We start from the raw sequence: 20,478 nt of genomic DNA on the forward strand, positions 1-20,478 counted from the left end.
GAATAGCAACCATCGCTGATAAAGAGAACCGTAGATTAGAAGGATCCAACCTGTAGACACACAAATGTAGACGAACAAATACCAAATCCATATAGATCCACTGAAGAAAAACACCGATCAAATCTCGCAAGATCCGCCGAAGACACACGTCCACACCCATCGACGACACTAGACGCACCACCAGGACGGGAACTAGGCAGCGAGAACCTTGTTTCATCTTAAGGGAGCCGCCATCGCCTCCCCTTCCTGAGCGGGACATAAACCCTAAACAAACTCAAAAGAACACGTAAATACATAATAGGAGTCCTCCCACAGGCAAGGACAGGGATCCATCGCGCCTTCATGCCCTTAGGGCCACAAGAGGCAAGGCAGATCGATGGCGACGCCGGCTGGAGGTGTGGAAACCTTAGTTGCTGGAATCACTCCCGGGGAGAAAACAACTGATAGTACCCTAGAACAAAGTTATAGTACTCCATAACAAATGTTTTAAGTGCCTCCCTGGCTGAACTCATAAAATTTAACTCCTCAAACACATCCTCAAACTTTAACACATCAAATTTGAGGAGTTAAAAGAATGCAAACCTAACCAAACTCCCAAATTTAACTCCTCAAACGAACCAGACCTCATATGAAAGCCCCTCTCCCTCTTCTTCTTCTTCTTCTTCAAACGAACCGGCGGCTACTTTTTAGGGTAAGTTTTCTTCATATACGTGAAATTTTGCATTTTGTAAGTGTTCCCCTGTGACGTAGCTTTGCTCGTGGTCCAGTCTACATTGAGGAATGCCAACGGGTTAGGGACGATGAGGAGGAGCGCCGCCATGGCAAGATACGACAAAAAGCGAAGAAATGAAGGAAAAAATCATCACATTCTTGCTAGGATCTAACTGGAATTTTTCAGACAAAGGTTGGCGGAGCTATGAGGTGTCAGCCAGCCATCGGGGTGGTCGTCGTAGGCAAGGAATACGGCGAGGGCAGCTCCAGAGGAACGAACAAGTTAATTGTCACGAGTCGAGTCGATCTAGTCGAGTCCATACTACTCTGGCTTGCAAATGGCTGAGCAACATTGAGAGGCGGTCGCGCGTGTGAGAGCAAATCTTTTGGCGAGACTTGTGTTCGCTCTCTCAAAATTGTAAGGTCACCCTCGTTTCTCCCCAGTTTTTTTGATACATTAAAGTTTTCGAGAGTTCACCTAGGTGGTGCTTAACTCCTTAAAAGGAAAACTGAGGAGTTATAGCCTTTAGGAGTTCAGATAGAGTTGCTTTAAGCCTATGCAAAAGGTTAACGTTATGGCGATAATACTTGCCTCGCGCTATAGCACTCTCTTTTAACATTTTTTTTTTGTGATAACGCTTTAAGTAATGCATTTAGGTGGGGACTCTATCCCCCGTTGATTGTTAAAAAATATCAGCGGATAGGAAGCTGAGAAACCATCTCATATGACCAGACTAGATGCTCAGACATTCGCGATGCGAATAGGATGACCACAAATTCGGCTATGCACCAAAATGATAACATTTAGTTCTTTTTGGGAGGGGGTGGAATTTCAATCAAGATGAGATGAGTGTCATCCTTCGAAATCGATTTTGACCCTGAAAACATGTATCTCCGGTATATCCCATTTTTCACACAAAACCAATCAAGAGGTTCAGACGAGATTCATCTTCTAAAATCGACTAAAATCCAAGAACAATGGAGACGAGAAGAAAAATGTAGGTGTGACACCATCGTACTCCGCCGCCTGGAAAAGTCGAACTATATTCACATCGTTCAATTCCAAGAAATCCAAGAAATTGCTCCACGCTATTCATTCACAAGGTTCATTTCCAAAAACCCGATCTGGGGTACTCTCGCATGATTCAGTCTGGCCCGTGTATTTGTAGGCGAAGTTTGGGCTAGAATATTCAACGCTCGCTCCGAAAAAGAAAAACACGGCCCTTCACTGAGAGGACACCCACTAGTGTAGAACAAGCCTTTATCACCGGTTTGTAAGAGCCTTTAGTGCCGGTTCTGCAACCGGCACTATGGAGTGGAGACTAAAGCCTCTCCCCCCCTAGTACCGGTTCGGCACGAACCGGCGCTAAAGTGCCACCACGTGGCACGAGCCAGGCCCGGGTGCTGGTAGACCACTAGTATCGGTTGGTAGCACCAACCGGTACTAAATGTTTAGGGGGTTTTGGTTTTAATTTTTATTTTTCCATTAATTTTGTATTTTCTATTTAATTTTTTTTGTTTGCTGGTATTTTACGATACACATATTGTACACGTTATGCATATATATAAATAGATTTTATCGTAGAACTGATCATATATATATATATAATCGAATGTCTCACAACCACCATTAATTATTTACACATACACATGTATATATATACAATTTCTCCTATATGTTGCCTTGGTGCCTTCGGAGCACGATGACAAGTGGTTCATGGGGCGGTAGCGGGTAATAGTATTCTCCTTTGGGATCTATGACCTGGTCGAGCAAAAATCCCGCTATTTCCTCTTGAAGTGCTCGTATGCGCTCCTCTTTGAACTGTTAAGAAGGAGATCGATATGCATGTGTATTAGTTGTGTGACTAGATATCGACAATCATGTAAGATTTGTGAATAGTGTTCTGGCAAACGTACCCAGTCCTGTCTATCAGATCTGCTCCTTTCGGACGCCATCATGCGAATGTTCTCGCAAACATAGTATGCACACACTTCAGTCCCCGGCGCCTGCTTCAGGGACTTTACGACAATAGAATTTAATCAGATAATAATTAATCAAGCATGTTAATTAATTAATGGTATTGAAACAAGAATTAAAGAGATGGTAGCTAGCTAGCTAGTACTACTTAATTACTTACCTTGGGTCGATACCAACATAGCTTTTGTCGCCATTTTCCTGGAGTCACCTTGATGTACTTTGCCCAAGCCTTGCCCGCCAGCAAAGAAAATTAATAAAGGGGTTATTAAAAATAGTTCATATCAGGAAATGACGAACTAAATAGGCCGAGATATAGTTAATAATGATTGAAATTACCTGTCGACTATCCCCTTCACGATGCTGTAGTCACTTTTTAAGTAGTGAGTCCAGTACTTCAACTTTTCCTTCGTCAACTTTAATGTCTATCAATATCCAGTGGAAGCTGCATGCGCATACGTTTGCATGTATAAATTAAGCGGGCATGTGCATAACACTAATCAACTATAACCCTAAACCCTATACACTTATTAACATCTAGCTAGTAAGCAAAAACAGAATTTGTAGTACAAGACAGTGTGACTCACTCGAAGTTGTAAGGAAGTAGTATATCTTTATTTCTATTGAGGCGCTTCAAGAACTCTAGCATGCATTTCTCTACATCTTGTCTACACCATCCAATTTCCATGTGTATTCATTAACGGTATTTGGGTCAATGAACCCAATGCCATAGCATCCAACTTTTTTCATTTCATACATCTTCATCCTGCATAATACCACAGAAAAGAATATATAGTGAGGATATATTCTTACAGGTAATTAATGATCAATCAATGAGCACTAGAGCTAGCTTGAGACTTAAATTACAGAAAGAAATCACTTACAGACAATAGCAACTGACGATAGATTTGTCGAGTGCATCTTGATTGAATAACTGAAATAGTTCTGAATACTCAACGGCCAGAGCTTTCTTATGGAAGTAATGATCTTCCTCGACTTGCACCATGAGGGACTCTCGATTGGAAATCTTGGTAATTTTCATGTACCAATCATGCATTTCATACATTCTCGTTGGGAGGTTCTTGACCTCATCGGGCTCGACCAAAGGTTGGCCCCGGACATATTTCCGTTTTATTTCCTCCTCTCTAAGCGGAGGCATGGGCTCGATCTCGAGGAGTTGTCCAACAGTGATCTTGAGCATTTCAGCCTGCATTATATGCTCCTCGGTTATTACCACATCGCCCAGCTCGGGAACGTAAACGGTTTGCCCATAATAATATTGGGCGCGCGTACTCTCATGTGTTGTTGGCACAACAAGCGCGGGGGGGGGGGGTCGATTGCGCCGCCTGTTCTCCTAGCTGGGGAACGGTTTTCCCGCATTTTTTGACAGCTGCTTGTTGGCTCGAGCTCGAGCTCGAGCTCGCTTCTTTCTGTAGTCGTGCTCGATGTGCCTTCCTGATTTGGTGCTCATAGTTTGAGTCAACAGGCTTGGGAGCTGGTGGTCTAGCCATACGAATGAAGTGGTCAATCTTTTCCTCAGGCACTTTCTCCCTCGGCGGCGTTGCCGGTTTCGGTCCAAAATGAGCGTCCACTTCGGCCCGCACTATTGCATCGTTTTGCTCCTCGGTCATGTCATAAGGCCTCTGAGGAAGAGGAGCGAGGCTGCTTGGACCATATTTATATCGCTTGTCTCCGCTTGTACTTTCTGTACTACCTCAACTCGTACCGCTACGCACCATAGCTGCAGCGTGTCTTTTTTGCGATTGCTTAGGCAGCGGAGACGGCTGACGTGGCTTAGTTGGAGCAGGAGGAGTGGCCTGACGCTGTGCCGGACTTGAAGCAGGAGGTGTGGCCTGACACGGTGTCGGACTTGAAGCAGGAGGTGTGGCCTGACGCTATGCCGGACTTGGAGCAGGAGGTGTGGCCTGACACGGTGTCAGACTTGAAACAGGAGGAGTGGCCTGACGCTGTGCCGGACTTGAAGCAGGAGTCTGCTCACGCGTTCATGGACTTGGAGGAGCGGGAGTCTGCTGACACGGTGGCGGACTTCGAGGAGGAGTCGGCAGACGCGGTGTCGGTGGACTTCGAAAGATGATGCAATCCTTTTTCCATAGGATGAAACGATGTATGGCCTCTCCCAGTGTTTGCTCGTCGTCACCTCCAGGAATGTCAAGCTCTAGCCCCGAATATGGGCCCACCACCTCATCAACCAAGACACGAGCATAGCCCTCTGGAATCGGGGCGCAATGGAAGGTTGCTTCGGGGGTAATTGTAAAAGCAACGGCGTTTGCCACCTTCATGGATATGTTCTTCATTTTGAAGTGTAGCTCACAGTTAGTGTTCTCTATGATGTCATCCACAGGGTATGTATCCAGCAGTGCGTCGCCCGGGGCGGAACCAACGCTGCTTCTCGGCATGGATGAGACGGTGCTATCCAATGCTGGATGATCATCCGCTTGCTGTTGCCGCTGCTGAGACCCCCTTTCCTAGCTAAGTGAGTCGATCTGCTGCTGCTGCTGCTGGAATTTGAGTGCCAAGTCCGCGTGCCTTGTTTCTAGGCCTTGAAGGCGTTCCGCGTCCTGCTTCCTCTGCTCCTCCTCCAGCTTCCTCTTCTTCTCCTCCTCCATCTTCTTTCTTGCACGGCTCCTGTAGTCGTCGTTCCATTCCGAAAAGCCCTCATACCAGGGAATAACGCCCTTGCCTCGTGTTCTTCCCGGGTGTTCAGGATTTCCCAGGGCGCGCGTAAGCTCGTCGTTCTCTCTGTTGGGCGTGAACACCCCCTTTCGAGCATCTTCTATTGCGTCAAGTAACTTTTGTTCTGCTCCATTTAGACTTGCCTTCTTCGAAACCAGACCTGTCTTCGGGTCCAACGCCCCCCATGCATCAGCCTGGGCGTTCGGTCTTTTCGGTTTGTTCGGTTCGGTCTTTTCGGTCTTTCAAGAATTCGGTCTTCCATAATTGAAGACCGAAATAATTTCGGTCTTTTCGGTTTTCCACTATTCGGTCTTCGGTCTTTACATACCAATGTTCGGTCCCGACCAAACAGACCAAATTTAGTGACACAACTCAGATTCATATACATTACTTCCAATATTTGTACATATTTATTTATGCAAAATTGAGACAACAAATGTATGTACAGAGGTGCGTGTGTGTATAAGAAAAATTAGACAAGTGTTAGACAACAATAGTATGTAACAGGCTAACATCACAAATTCTGAACAACATAGCTTTGCACATACATAAGTATGCGTTAACATAGGTATGCACACACATTCAATAATCTGGACATGACACAAGGCTCTGCACGTAGGCATTATTGGCTGATCTGATGCACTCATGCACATACATAAGAGTCACTTGCTCATCTTCAAGCTTCAGTTGTGAGGTAAAGCACCGGAAAATGAGAGTAGGCGGCGGCCAGCTTGGAAGAGACGGTGGCGACGGATTGACGCCAGTGCAGCAGCGTGGAAGGGGACAGGATCTGAAGCACCACTGGCGGATGTCGATTCGCAGGCTGTGGAGCGATGTATGGGAGGTTGGGTTGCCGGGCGGTCGTCACCGGTCACGGCAGCAGATCTCACCGGTCACGGCCGCGGATCGGAGCGCTCCTTGGGGAGGCGGTCGTCACGGGGCCTGGTCTCTTAGCGGCGGCTAGGGTTGGTCATTGGCAGAGAAGGGGGAGGAACGAGAGTGAGGCTGCGGTTCGTGCCTCTGTGTCGCTAGTCGTGAGGAGGTGAGGTAGTGTCTCGCTCGTGAGGATTGGGCTAGCCAGTTGGGCCTTAGGTAAACATTGTTGTGCGTGTGGGCTTTTAAAATAGATCGGTCTATATGGTCTTTTCGGTCCTGCAGGGTAGAGGACCGATTTGACCGTATTAAATTCGGTCATGTAGTTTTGCAGACCAAAGTTTATTCGGTCTTTTTTAGTTTGGTCTTTTCGGGTTCGGTCTCGGTCTTTTCGGGTTCGGTTTTCGGTCTTCGGTTTTTATGCCCGGGGTGACCCATGCGCATAGAACCAAGTTCTGCACCTGGGGGGCCAGCTCCTAGTAACCGAAGTGACCCTTGCATCCTCCATCTCTTGCTCAGACTTATCCCACTTAGGCATTGCCACCGCGTAGCCACCTGGACCCAGCCTATGGAACTGCGTCTTTTTTGCGGCATTGGCCTTGTTTTTTCTCGACCGTTCCTTAGATAATTCTGATTCCTTGAATTTCACGAAAGCGGGCCAGTGTTCTCTTTGCTTCTCCAGTGTTCCCTTGAATTCTGGAGTCTTCCTTTCTGCAGCGAGGTAGTTGGCCCATACAGTTTTCTTGTGGGTGTTGAATGCAATTGCCATCTTCTTAAGAGCAGCGTCCTTGACTTTCTGCACATCTGCATCAGTGAAATAATCTGGTAGGGTGAAACGTTCCATCAGAGATTCCCAAAGCTTTTGTTTTGCTCTGTCGTCGACCCAGGTAACATCTGGGCGTTTAGTTTTTGGCTCTTTCCATTCTTGAATGGAGATCGGGAGTTGGTCCTTCACAAGAACTCCGCACTGACGAACGAACTTGCTCGCAATGTTCTTAGGCGTGAGGGGTTCGTCACTAGCTTTGATGGAATCGATGTTGTACTTTACACCCTCCTTCAACTTTTTGCTCGGGCCGCGCTTTGTCCTGCTGTCTGTAGAAGCAGATTTGCTCGATCCGGAGGGCTGAAAGAAGAAAGATCGATTCGTTAATATATCTTCAAATAAAAAGACATGTGATGATCACTAGATGCCTGCTTATATAAATATACCTCGCCGGTAGTCTTTGTTATTTCAAGATCAACATTGTATTCGTCATCATAATCATTGTCTGCGTCATCATAATCATAATCATAGTTCATGACTTCATCAGCTCGGTCGTCGAGATCGAATATCTTATCATCACCCTCCCCGGTATTGTTCAGATATTGGGAGCCGTCATTTGCTTCATTCAGATCATTTGGCCTGCTAGGGCTGCGTATGATCTCGAATAGGGCCTCTTCTCCCTCTCTGCCGGTATTGTCCACCATAGCTTTTATTTAACTAATACAGAAGAAATATAAAAGAATTTAGTATTCAAATTACAATGCATGGATGCAATCAATAAGGAAAAACTGAATCATATAGTACATAATATGCATCGTCTCGAATAATATATAATCTCGAATACATCATCTCGAATAATATATAATCTCGAATACATCGTCTCGAATAATATATAATCTTGAATACATCGTCTCAAATAATATATAATCTCGAATACATCACTGGCTAGGTAGCTAATAAAGATCGAATACTATAGAAGAATCTAGGCCACTCGCGGTTCCTGGGGCGCGGGCGGTGGACACCCAAAGACAAGGAACCATCACAGGATCATATCTCCGGTCATCTGCCCAAAGAACCTGCCAGGTATTGGAGAACCTGACGTCCATAGCAGCCATGTAGCGATGGACGTGCTCGTCCTCCTCCCTGACACGACGACGCACCACCTCCGGCGGGGCCGGCTCCCTCTGCACCGAATGTGGCCCACGCGAACGCCACCAAAGGAGATCATGGTCGACGATGGGACCCGAGGCCGGGTTCCTTACCAAGCGTCGCGCTCCTCCAGGTAGCACCTCCCAGTGCCAGCCCGGCGGAGTGCAATCCCGGACATGGGTCCTCTGAAGCAGGACGTCGTCGCGAACGGGTCGACGACGAGGATGCGGGCCGGGCATCGTCGACAACAAATACTATATGCCGCAAAAGTAAAGTAACATTTTTTAAATGATTGGATTGTGATTTCTTATATGCAAATTCTAAATTTTATAACTAAAAATATAATAAACTAAAAAAACATCGACCATATCTAAAACTAACATTTCTATAACTAAAATTGTATAACTAATTTTTCTTTAACATTTCTATATAACAAACATTTCTATAACATTAATACAGAAAAAACTAACATTTCTATATATAACTAACATTTCTATAATATTAATACAGAAAAAACTGAAAAAACTAATAACTAATAACTAATAACAGAAAAACTAAAAACTAAAAACAGAAAAACTAAAAACTAAAAACAGAACAAAAGTTGTGTATGTGTGTGTGTGTATGGTGTGTGTGTATGTGTTGTGTGTGCAGGCGACGGCGACGGCGCCGGCGGCGCGCGCGGCGGCTTCGATTGGAGGGAGAGGAGAGGGGGACAGAGGCTCACAGCGCGGGCGAGGTCGAGGCGACGGCGACGCGGGCCGGTGCGGGGATGGGGACGGGCCGGCGACGCGGACGGCGCGACGAGGACGGGGGCGGCGCGGAGTCGACGGGGACGGCGCGACGGCGGCGGCGATGGCGCGGGACAGGGCGGCGGCGACGAAGCAGAGAGAAGTGGGAGGAAACTGACGAAATTTTCGTAAGTGTTTCTTATATAGGATGGTCCTTTAGTACCAGTTGGAGCCACCAACCGGTACTAAAGGTCGATTTTGGCCAGGCCAAGCGGCGGGAAGCGCGCACCCTTTAATACCGGTTGGTGCCACCACCCGGTACTAAAGGGTGTGCGCTGCCACGCGAGAGCGCAGAAGTTTAGTCCCACCTCGCTAGTTGATGTGACGCCCGGGTAATTATGCTACAGTAAACCTACGCTGATGAGGCCACGTCACCTCTGTTAGTGTTGATAATCACGCGTTAGTTCAAAAACAATTCAAATTCAAAATTTAATAAAAGGCAAACAACAAAAGTTTTCAAACTTTAAAACTAAAATGTTCGGGTTGTGCCAAATAATGCGCCGGTAATTATGGTGGAGAACCACACTTTTATAAAATGTTCAAATATTCAAATGGTAATAAAACAGTAGCAAAACTATTATTTAAATACTTTAAATACTAAAAAACTTACAAAGTATTTTATTTTAGGTGCCAAGTTAATTGTGGCAGTGGACTAATTAGTAATACTAATTTAGGTGCTCATTTGGCATTTTATAAAACTAAAATAATAGGAGGAAAAAAATATAACAGAAAAGAAATAATTAAAAAAAAGAACAAAAGAAAATAAAGCCCCCCCCTCGCTGGGCCTCGGCCCAGCTGGCCACTGGGCTAGCCAGGCCGGCCCAGCCGGCGCCCACTCCGCTCCTCCATATCCCCACTCTAGGGCAAACCCTAACCCGTAACCCCCCCACTCTCCCTCTCGCTCCCCATCCCGACTTCCCCCGATCCAGAACTGGATCGGGCCGACCCCCGACGCCGTGCGCCGACGCCGACGCCCGTCCCTGCCGGCGCCCATCGCTCAGACTCGCCCGACCCCCTCGCCACCGACACCCATCGCCCTTCACCGACGCCATCGCCGTCGTCCCCTTCGTCGTCGACCCGACCCCGACCTCGGTCCCCACCGTCACCATTGGACGCCGCCTCGCCGGAGCGCTTCCCCGCTGGTCTGCTTCCCCTCCGGCGCCGTCGTCCCCGACCTCCTCCCCAAGCCCCACTGCCTCGAACCCTGCATACCCACGGTGAGGCCACCGGCCTCCGTCGCCCGCCCCTCTCCTCTCGGTCACCGTCGCACCGCTCGCGCTCCGGCGCGCCCAGACGCGCCTGGCCATGCACCGCGCTCGCCCGCTCCAGCCGCTGGCTGCGCCCGTCGCCCCGCGCCGACGCGCCTCGCCTGCGCCGCTCGCTCGCCGCGCCCACGCCCCCTCTGCTCCGCCCGCCACGGATCCGTTCGCCCCGTCGGTGCCCTTGCCCGCCCCGCGCGCCGTACCCCCCCTCGCCGGAGCTCCCCTGCCGCCCCGCAGCGCCCGGTCGGGTGCGCCTCTGTTCGGGCTGGTGCCCGTGCGCCCGCTGTGCAGACGCCCGCACCCTGCGCCCGCAAACCCACTATGCCCCCATGGCCCTATGACATATGGGGCCCAGCCCCAGAACGAAATAAAAAATGATTTAAAAAATGAAATAAATAATAATAAAAATAATAAATTAATTAATAAATATTAATAAATATATAAATATACATAAATAATAAAAATAAATAAATAAATAATTAATTAATTAAGATAATTAATTAACTTAATTAATCATGTTAATATTAATTAATTAAAGTTAATTAATCCTAATAAATTAATCTAATTAACCTGTTAGTTTAATTAAACAGAGTTAGTTTAATTAAACCCAAATTAACCTAATAGAGAATGACAGGTGGGTCCCACTGGACCCACATGTCAGTTTGACTTAGTCAACCCCTGCTGACTGCTGATGTCAGCATGACATCATGCTGATGTCGTAAATACAATTTCGAATTAAATTAAATGATTAATTAAATTCCAGAAATTAGTAAATCTTTAGAAAATCATATCTTTTAAACCGTAGCTCAGATGAAAATACTTTCTACATGAAAGTTGCTCAGAACGACGAGACGAATCCGGATACGCACTCCGTTCGTCCACCACACCTCCCTAACCTATCGAACTCGCAACTCTCCACCTCCGGTCCATCTGTCCGAAAACGCGAAACACCGGGGATACTTTCCCGGATGTCCCCCCCTTCGCCGGTACCACCTACTGTCGCGTTAGGACACACCTCGCACTGCTCATTGTCATGTCACGCATCGTCATGCTTATGTTTGCATTATTGCTGTGAATTTACTGTTTCTTCCCCCTCTTCTCTCCGGTAGACTACGAGACCGACACTGCTGCTGCCCAGTTCGACTACGGAGTTGACGACCCCTCCTACTTGCCAGAGCAACCAGGCAAGCCCCCCCCCTTGATCACCAGATATCGCCTATTCTTCTCTATACTGCTTGCATTAGAGTAGTGTAGCATGTTACTGCTTTCCGATATCCTATCCTGATGCATAGCCTATCCTTGCTACTACCGTTGTTACCTATACCTGCAATCCTACATGCTTAGTATAGGATGCTAGTTTTCCATCAGTGGCCCTACATTCTTGTCCGTCTGCTGTGCTATACTATCGGGCCGTGATCACCTGGGCGGTGATCACGGGTATATACTATATACATGACACATGTGGTGACTAAAGTCGGGTCGGCTCGGTGAGTACCCGCAAGTGATTCTGATGAAGGGGCTGAAAGGACAGGTGGCTCCACCCCGGTAGAGGTGGGCCTGGGTTCCTGACGGCCCCCGACTGTTACTTTATGGCGAAGCGACAGGGCAGGTTGAGACCACCTAGGAGAGAGGTGGGCCTGGCCCCGGTCGGCGTTCGCGGATACATAACACGCTTAACGAGTTCTTGGTATTTGATCTGAGTCTGGCCATTTGGTCTATACGCACTAACCATCTACGCGGGAGTAGTTATGGGTATCCCGACGTCGTGGTATCAGCCGAAGCTCTTTTGACGTCAGCGACTAAGTGGCGCGCGCCGCATTGGACCGTAAGCTCGCGCTTGTATTAAGGGGGCTAGGTCTGCTTCCGGCCGCGTACGCAACGTGCAGGTGTGCATAGGGCGATGGGCCCAGACCCCTGCGCGCATAGGTTTAGACCGGCGTGCTGACCTCTCTGTTGAGCCTAGGTGGGGCTGCGACGTGTTGATCTTACGAGGCCGGGCATGACCCAGGAAAGTGTGTCCGGCCAAATGGGATCGAGCGTGTTGGGTTATGTGGTGCACGCCTTCAGGGAAGTTTATCTATTCGAATAGCTGTGTCCCTCGGTAAAAGGACGACCCGGAGTTGTACCTTGACCTTATGACAACTAGAATCGGATACTGAATAAAATACACCCTTCCAAGTGCCAGATACAACTCGGTGATCGCTCTCTAACAGGGCGACGAGGAGGGGATCGCCGGGTAGGATTATGCTATACGATGCTACTTGGAGGACTTCAATCTACTCTCTTCTACATGCTGCAAGATGGAGGCTGCCAGAAGCGTAGTCTGCGACAGGATTAGCTCTCCCCCTCTTATTTTGGCATTCTGCAGTTTAGTCCACCGATATGACCCTTTACACATATACTCATGCATATGTAGTGTAGCTCCTTGCTTGCGAGTACTTTGGATGAGTACTCACGGTTGCCTTTCTCCCTCTTTTCCCCTTTCTATACCTGATTGTCGCAACCAGATGCTGGAGTCTAGGAGCTAGAGATCCCGAGGATGATGCTACATGGAGTTCGGCTTCGAGGAGTAGTTAGGAGGTCCCAGGCAGGAGGCCTTGCCTTTTCGATCGTTGCTACTTTTGTGCTAGCCTTCTTAAGGCAAACTTGTTTAACTTATGTCTGTACTCAGATATTGTTGCTTCCGCTGACTCGTCTGTGATCGAGCACTTGTATTCGAGCCCTCGAGGCCCCTGGCTTGTATTATGATGCTTGTATGACTTATTTATGTTTTAGAGTTGTGTTGTGATATCTTCCCGTGAGTCCGTGATCTTGGTCGTACACATTTGCGTGCATGATCAGTGTACGGTCAAATCGGGGGCGTCACAAGTTGGTATCAGAGCCGACTGCCTGTAGGAATCCCCCTTTTCAACTCCTTGGCCGAAGTTGAGTCTAGTCAGTGAAAACTTTTACTAACATGGCTGTGTGGCTTACGGGCCCACGTCGCCATTGGGTGGTATTAGGATCTTTTACTCCTTACCTATACTCTGGGACTCTGATCTCTCTTCTATTCGGGTTAAATGAATTTTACTAAATCTAACATTAGGATCTCGTTATCACTTTCACCCGGAGAGCCCCTTATTACTGATGATCGTCTGTTGCACGTGAAGACCCTGAAGATACTCTCCGCTGACAACCCGAGAACTTGTGTTCATCGCTTTTACAATTCCCTTTCATCGATAAACTCCTATGGATAACCACGTATACTCGCCATTCATACAATGTTTCCCAGATGATCTTGTTATTACAAGATACCCCGAAATTCTCTCTGTTGTTCCGAGAATCCCTTGAGCTTACTACCCTGCTGTTCTTTGTCACCTGAATACCCCTACGGATAATCCTCGCACTTACCGAGTATCCGCTCATCCCCAGTTGATTCAAGTATTTCACAAAAGTGTTCAAAATATCATTCGATCTTCCGAAAATCTTCAGGAGCCTGTTGCTCTTGAAATTCTTGCTTACTAGCATTATGATTAATCCCATAAACCTCGAAATCTTATTGGCACCCTTTGTCATTATCTTTTTGAGTCCATTGATTCAATATGATGCGAATGCTCGCAATCCTCAATCAGATCCTAGAATTCATCCTTCCGGCTCAGACATCTTTAACATGAGCTGGATCTCGACCAATCAAATCGTCATCGATTGTACCCCTAAGGCTATTCAACTTATCCATCCCTAATCAGAGCATTGCTTCTGATCCCTTGTCTTGGAATTCATAATTCCTTTGCATTTGAGCTTTTGAGTTAGTCAGTTGTTTCTATAGTCTGATCTCCTTGCATTCTTTCTTCCTCTGGTTGAGTACTGATGCTCACATCAGATCCCTTGGGGACCACAGACCCTTTTGTCGGATTTTATCCGACAATGTCCTCCATATTAAATAAGCTGGTGAGCTTTTCCTCGGATACATGATGCCTTTGGTAAATTGTATCCTCTGCCTTGTGAACCATACTCTACTTTCGAGCTTGTATTATTTACTCCGAAGTTCGTGATATATGTTCTAAGAAGCCCTGATGGGCTGAACCTATGCCTTCCTTAATATGTGTGAACTCGAAAGTTTTCACGAGTCATACTCTCCTGGTATTTTGCCATATAAAATTTCAACACTACAACTTCATCGAACGCGAGAAGTAAATGAAAGGATATGCATTGGAGAAGTGGGAGTCGACCTTGAACTTTGTGTTCATGCCCATGGACACGATGTAGATCTTATCATTAAAAGCTTCTCTTAAATTAATTATTCCCTTGGTATAAGTTCATCTTATATCTGGGATCTGGCCTTTTGCAATCGTGGTTTCGACCATGTTCTCCTTTAAATACCATTTCTCGTGCAAGTTTAAGCACTTGTCTTCTGCAGAGCAATACCCTAGTCCAACCTCTACTTTGATCTGTCGTCGAGCATTACCCCCTGGTATCTCGAGATTATCACGGAACCGCATAACTTCTTATGAGTTCTTCATCAAGTACTACATTCTCACGGGTTACTATTTTTCCTGGGTTTTGAGTGGTTAATCACTCGAGTACCCCGATAATTGAATCGAGTCCGCACTACGGTTCAACAACTTTTAGTAATGTTCCTTACTTACGAGTTTGTACCCGATCGCGTCATTCCTAGCCTGTTTGGCTATATCATTATCTTGATGATTTTAACTGTGCTACCTGGTCCTTATTCCCGGAGCACCACTTTCGACGATGATGCTAAGCTTACGTCAATTTTCCTCGTCATATCGTTTCACCTCGAACAACAAACTTGACCCCGAGTTTGTGTGCTACCCGTGGTTCCAATAACCTTTCGCTTTCATCATTCCTTTGAATTAATGTCATCGTCGATCAATTACATCTTCTTGAAAACCTCTCGACAAATTTGTCGTGATCATTGTCAACAAATTTGACTTCTTCCAAGTTGTGTGTCGAAAATTCAGGATGAGAAATACCATCCTTGCCCTCGATGAATTATGTTATCATCGACAACATCCTTACCTCCCCCCCAACACGAACTTGTTCATATTTTGTGATGTATCTTGATTTCCCCTGCTATCCAACTTATGTTATGTTCTACCGTGGAGTATTACCATTTTTGATGTCAAGAATGTCGTGAACATTACTCCACCTCTTAAGAAATTCTTGGTACAGTGATACTTCTCACCATCACCATTCTTTCTTGGTCCCGTGTAGTTTCTAAACGAAATACCGACAAATGGTCTGTGATGTGTAGATTCTAAACTTCTAGCAACCCTATTGCTTTGAAGTTATTGGTCTATAGTTTCATTCTACGTCTATGGCTTAATGAATCATCATTCGAACATTGATCGTGCTACCTAGCCCATATTTCTGGTGCACATTTCAACCAATGTTTAACTGTGTATGTTTTCCTCGAGCATACATCATTAAGTTATTCGATCTAGCTAATGTTATCTCCTTGTTCACATAGTGGTGGAAATCCATCTTTTGGAAATCTCAATGGATTGTCGCTGAGTCAAGCAGTCACCTCCTCACCTCTCCTTGATTTAATTATGAACCCTTGTTCGGAACTCGCTTCCATGGTTCATTTCCCGAGAATCTTACAATGTCATCCCATCAATTTGTGTTGCACCTTTCTTCTCAGGCCTCCTATGTCCGAGTTATCCTGACACCAATCAGATCTGAATCTCGGTCAGATATGATGGTTGGAACATATTTCCAAGAGTTATAACATTGGCCTATTTATGACCCGGTAAGGTGATGATACCCAGCACACCTGGCGGGAGGACCTATTGTTATAAGTTTTCCCTTTTAGCAAGGTTAGCTGTTCTTCCATGAGGAAATTGTAAGACTTATTCTATAAGTTGTTCCTGATGGATCCTTTTTGTTTCCAAAGTCTGATCTTCACCTGTTGACCATGTCAATGCTATCTCGAAGCATGTCTATGGTACTCCGATTTTCAACAGGAACATTTGAAGCCCAATGCTAATGTTTCCTGCTCAATTATCCAAACACCGTTGTATGGGTAATGTCATGAAATTTCTCTCCCCTACCTAAAGAGTTTTCTACATTATATCCTGTCATGAATATCATGCTCAGCTTGTCCTTGGGAAGGATATAACCTTGAAATATGTGTTTAAACACATTTTCCTTTCCATTCTTCTGTTTAATCTGATAATCATATTTTCCTTTCCATTGTGTGGTTTAACCTTTCTGGTGAACTATATGATCTAAGCAGTAATATTCTCCTGCTTATGTAAACACCTCGGTGTACAACTCTGTCAGTAAGACCCTGTTATTATTGTTGGTGACATTTCGGTAACCACTGATGGACGAGAACTTTGCCTAATGGTCCGCCTCGTTTCAACGAGCAGGAAAATGGTTCTCTTCGTCCTCGCCCTTGGTACCGACGATGTTGCTGACATATAACTGACAGGCTACCCTCTGCCATGCCTTGCTATCATGATCGTGCAAGATGTCACCGCCCTTCCTACTTTTAACCCACATGGTGGGCCCATAACCCACAGTTCCACAGGATCGAAACCTGACTCTCCTGTGCACCCCCTGTTCCCAAATTTATTCATCGCGCGTGGCCTCGTATGTAATTCACGGACCACCGTCCTACTGATCTATACTGGCATCAGACATAATACTTATTCCGATTGCTTTGAACCCCTTTCACACTTTGTTTCAGGCTTCGAACGATTGCCTACCCGTTTGAAACTTCTCATGGTACTTTATTACTTGCTCTCGGCTTTTCTTAAGGTTTAGTTCGAGAGATACTTTCCGCCACCTTCCCCGATGATATTGACCAGATAGTAAACCCTGCAGAAGTCCGTTCTTCCAGAATACCCCCTAACTCTGTCGTAAGTACGATGGAGTTCCCGAAGAAAGGACGACAACTTTATCATGATGACCTGAAACAGCAGAATGAAGACATCAATGTAATGGATCAACCTCTTCGAGAAGAACAACCAAGACCAAGAACGCTCCCTAGAATTTCGTAACCCGAACCTTCCCCCTTTACTTCCCTCTTAAATCTCGGGACGAGATTTCTTGTAGTGGAGGAGAATTGTGACGCCCGGGTAATTATGCTACAGTAAACCTACGCTGATGAGGCCACGTCACCTCTGTTAGTGTTGATAATCACGCGTTAGTTCAAAAACCAATTCAAATTCAAAATTTAATAAAAGGCAAACAACAAAAGTTTTCAAACTTTAAAACTAAAATGTTCGGGTTGTGCCAAATAATGCGCCGGTAATTATGGTGGAGAACCACACTTTTATAAAATGTTCAAATATTCAAATGGTAATAAAACAGTAGCAAAACTATTATTTAAATACTTTAAATACTAAAAAACTTACAATGTATTTTATTTTAGGTGCCAAGTTAATTGTGGCAGTGGACTAATTAGTAATACTAATTTAGGTGCTCATTTGGCATTTTATAAAACTAAAATAATAGGAGGAACAAAATATAACAGAAAAGAAATAATTAAAAAAAAGAACAAAAGAAAATAAAGCCCCCCCCCTCGCTGGGCCTGGGCCCAGCTGGCCACTGGGCTAGCCAGGCCGGCCCATCCGGCGCCCACTCCCCTCCTCCATATCCCCACTCTGGGGCAAACCCTAACCCGTAACCCCCCCACTCTCCCTCTCGCTCCCCATCCCGACTTCCCCCGATCCAGAACTGGATCGGGCAGACCCCCGACGCCGTGCGCCGACGCCGACGCCCGTCCCCGCCGGCGCCCATCGCTCAGACTCGCCCGACCCCCTAGCCACCGACACCCGTCGCCCTTCACCGACGCCATCGCCGTCGTCCCCTTCGTCGTCGACCCGACCCCGACCTCGGTCCCCACCGTCACCATTGGACGCCGCCTCGCCGGAGCGCTTCCCCGCTGGTCTGCTTCCCCTCCGGCGCCGTCGTCCCCGACCTCCTCCCCAAGCCCCACTACCTCGAACCCTGCATACCCACGGTGAGGCCACCGGCCTCCGTCGCCCGCCCCCTCTCCTCTCGGTCACCGCCGCCCCGCTCGGGCTCCGGCGCGCCCAGACGCGCCCCCGCCGCGCTTGGCCACGCACCGCGCTCGCCCGCTCCAGCCGCTGGCTGCGCCCGTCGCCCCGCACAGACGCGCCTCGCCTGCGCCGCTCGCTCGCCGCGCCCACGCCCCCTTTGCTCCGCCCGCCACGGATCCGTTCGCCCCGTCAGTGCCCTTGCCCGCCCCGCGCGCCGTACCTTCCCTCGCCGGAGCTCCCCTGCCGCCCCGCAGCGCCCGGTCGGGTGCGCCTCTGTTCGGGCCGGCGCCCGTGCGCCCGCTGTGCGGACGCCCGCACCCTGCGCCCGCAAACCCACTATGCCCCCGTGGCCCTATGACATATGGGGCCCAACCCCAGAACGAAATAAAAAAATGATTTAAAAAAATTAAATAAATAAAATAAATGATAATAAAATATAATAATAATAAAAATAATAAATTAATTAATAAATATTAATAAATATATAAATAAAAATAAATAATAAAAATAAATAAATAAATAATTAATTAATTAAGATAATTAATTAACTTAATTAATCATGTTAATATTAATTAATTAAAGTTAATTAATCCTAATAAATTAATCTAATTAACCTGTTAGTTTAATTAAACAGAGTTAGTTTAATTAAACCCTAATTAACCTAACAGAGAATGACAGGTGGGTCCCACTGGACCCACATGTCAGTTTGACTTAGTCAACCCCTGCTGACTGCTGATGTCAGCATGACATCATGCTGATGTCGTAAATACAATTTCGAATTAAATTAAATGATTAATTAAATTCCAGAAATTAGTAAATCTTTAGAAAATCATATCTTTTAAACCGTAGCTCAGATGAAAATACTTTCTACATGAAAGTTGCTCAGAACGACGAGACGAATCCGGATACGCAGTCCGTTCGTCCACCACACCTCCCTAACCTATCGAACTCGCAACTCTCCCCCTCCGGTCCATCTGTCCGAAAACGCGAAACACCGAGGATACTTTCCCGGATGTCCCCCCCTTCGCCGGTACCACCTACTGTCGCGTTAGGACACACCTCGCACTGCTCATTGTCATGTCACGCATCGTCATGCTTATGTTTGCATTATTGCCGTGAATTTACTGTTTCTTCCCCCTCTTCTCTCCGGTAGACTACGAGACCGACACTGCTGCTGCCCAGTTCGACTACGGAGTTGACGACCCCTCCTACTTGCCAGAGCAACCAGGGAAGCCCCCCCCTTGATCACCAGATATCGCCTATTCTTCTCTATACTGCTTGCATTAGAGTAGTGTAGCATGTTACTGCTTTTCGATATCCTATCCTGATGCATAGCCTATCCTTGCTACTACTGTTGTTACCTTTACCTGCAATCCTACATGCTTAGTATAGGATGCTAGTTTTCCATCAGTGGCCCTACATTCTTGTCCGTCTGCTGTGCTATACTATCGGGCCGTGATCACCTGGGCGGTGATCACGGGTATATACTATATACATTATATACATGACACATGTGGTGACTAAAGTCGGGTCGGCTCGGTGAGTACCCGCAAGTGATTCTGATGAGGGGGCTGAAAGGACAGGTGGCTCCACCCCGGTAGAGGTGGGCCTGGGTTCCTGACGGCCCCCGACTGTTACTTTATGGCGAAGCGACAGGGCAGGTTGAGACCACCTAGGAGAGAGGTGGGCCTGGCCCCGGTCGGCGTTCGCGGATACATAACACGCTTAACGAGTTCTTGGTATTTGATCTGAGTCTGGCCATTTGGTCTATACGCACTAACCATCTACGCGGGAGTAGTTATGGGTATCCCGACGTCGTGGTATCAGCCGAAGCTCTTTTGACGTCAGCGACTGAGTGGCGCGCGCCGCATTGGACCGTAAGCTCGCGCTTGTATTAAGGGGGCTAGGTCTGCTTCCGGCCGCGTACGCAACGTGCAGGTGTGCATAGGGCGATGGGCCCAGACCCCTGCGCGCATAGGTTTATTCCGGCGTGCTGACCTCTCTGTTGAGCCTAGGTGGGGCTGCGACGTGTTGATCTTACGAGGCCGGGCATGACCCAGGAAAGTGTGTCCGGCCAAATGGGATCGAGCGTGTTGGGTTATGTGGTGCACCCCTGCAGGGAAGTTTATCTATTCGAATAGCCGTGTCCCTCGGTAAAAGGACGACCCGGAGTTGTACCTTGACCTTATGACAACTAGAATCGGATACTGAATAAAATACACCCTTCCAAGTGCCAGATACAACCCGGTGA

The sequence above is a fragment of the Triticum aestivum genome, chromosome 2D (assembly GCF_018294505.1).
Source record: "Triticum aestivum cultivar Chinese Spring chromosome 2D, IWGSC CS RefSeq v2.1, whole genome shotgun sequence".
In the NCBI taxonomy this organism is placed as follows: domain Eukaryota; kingdom Viridiplantae; phylum Streptophyta; class Magnoliopsida; order Poales; family Poaceae; genus Triticum; species Triticum aestivum.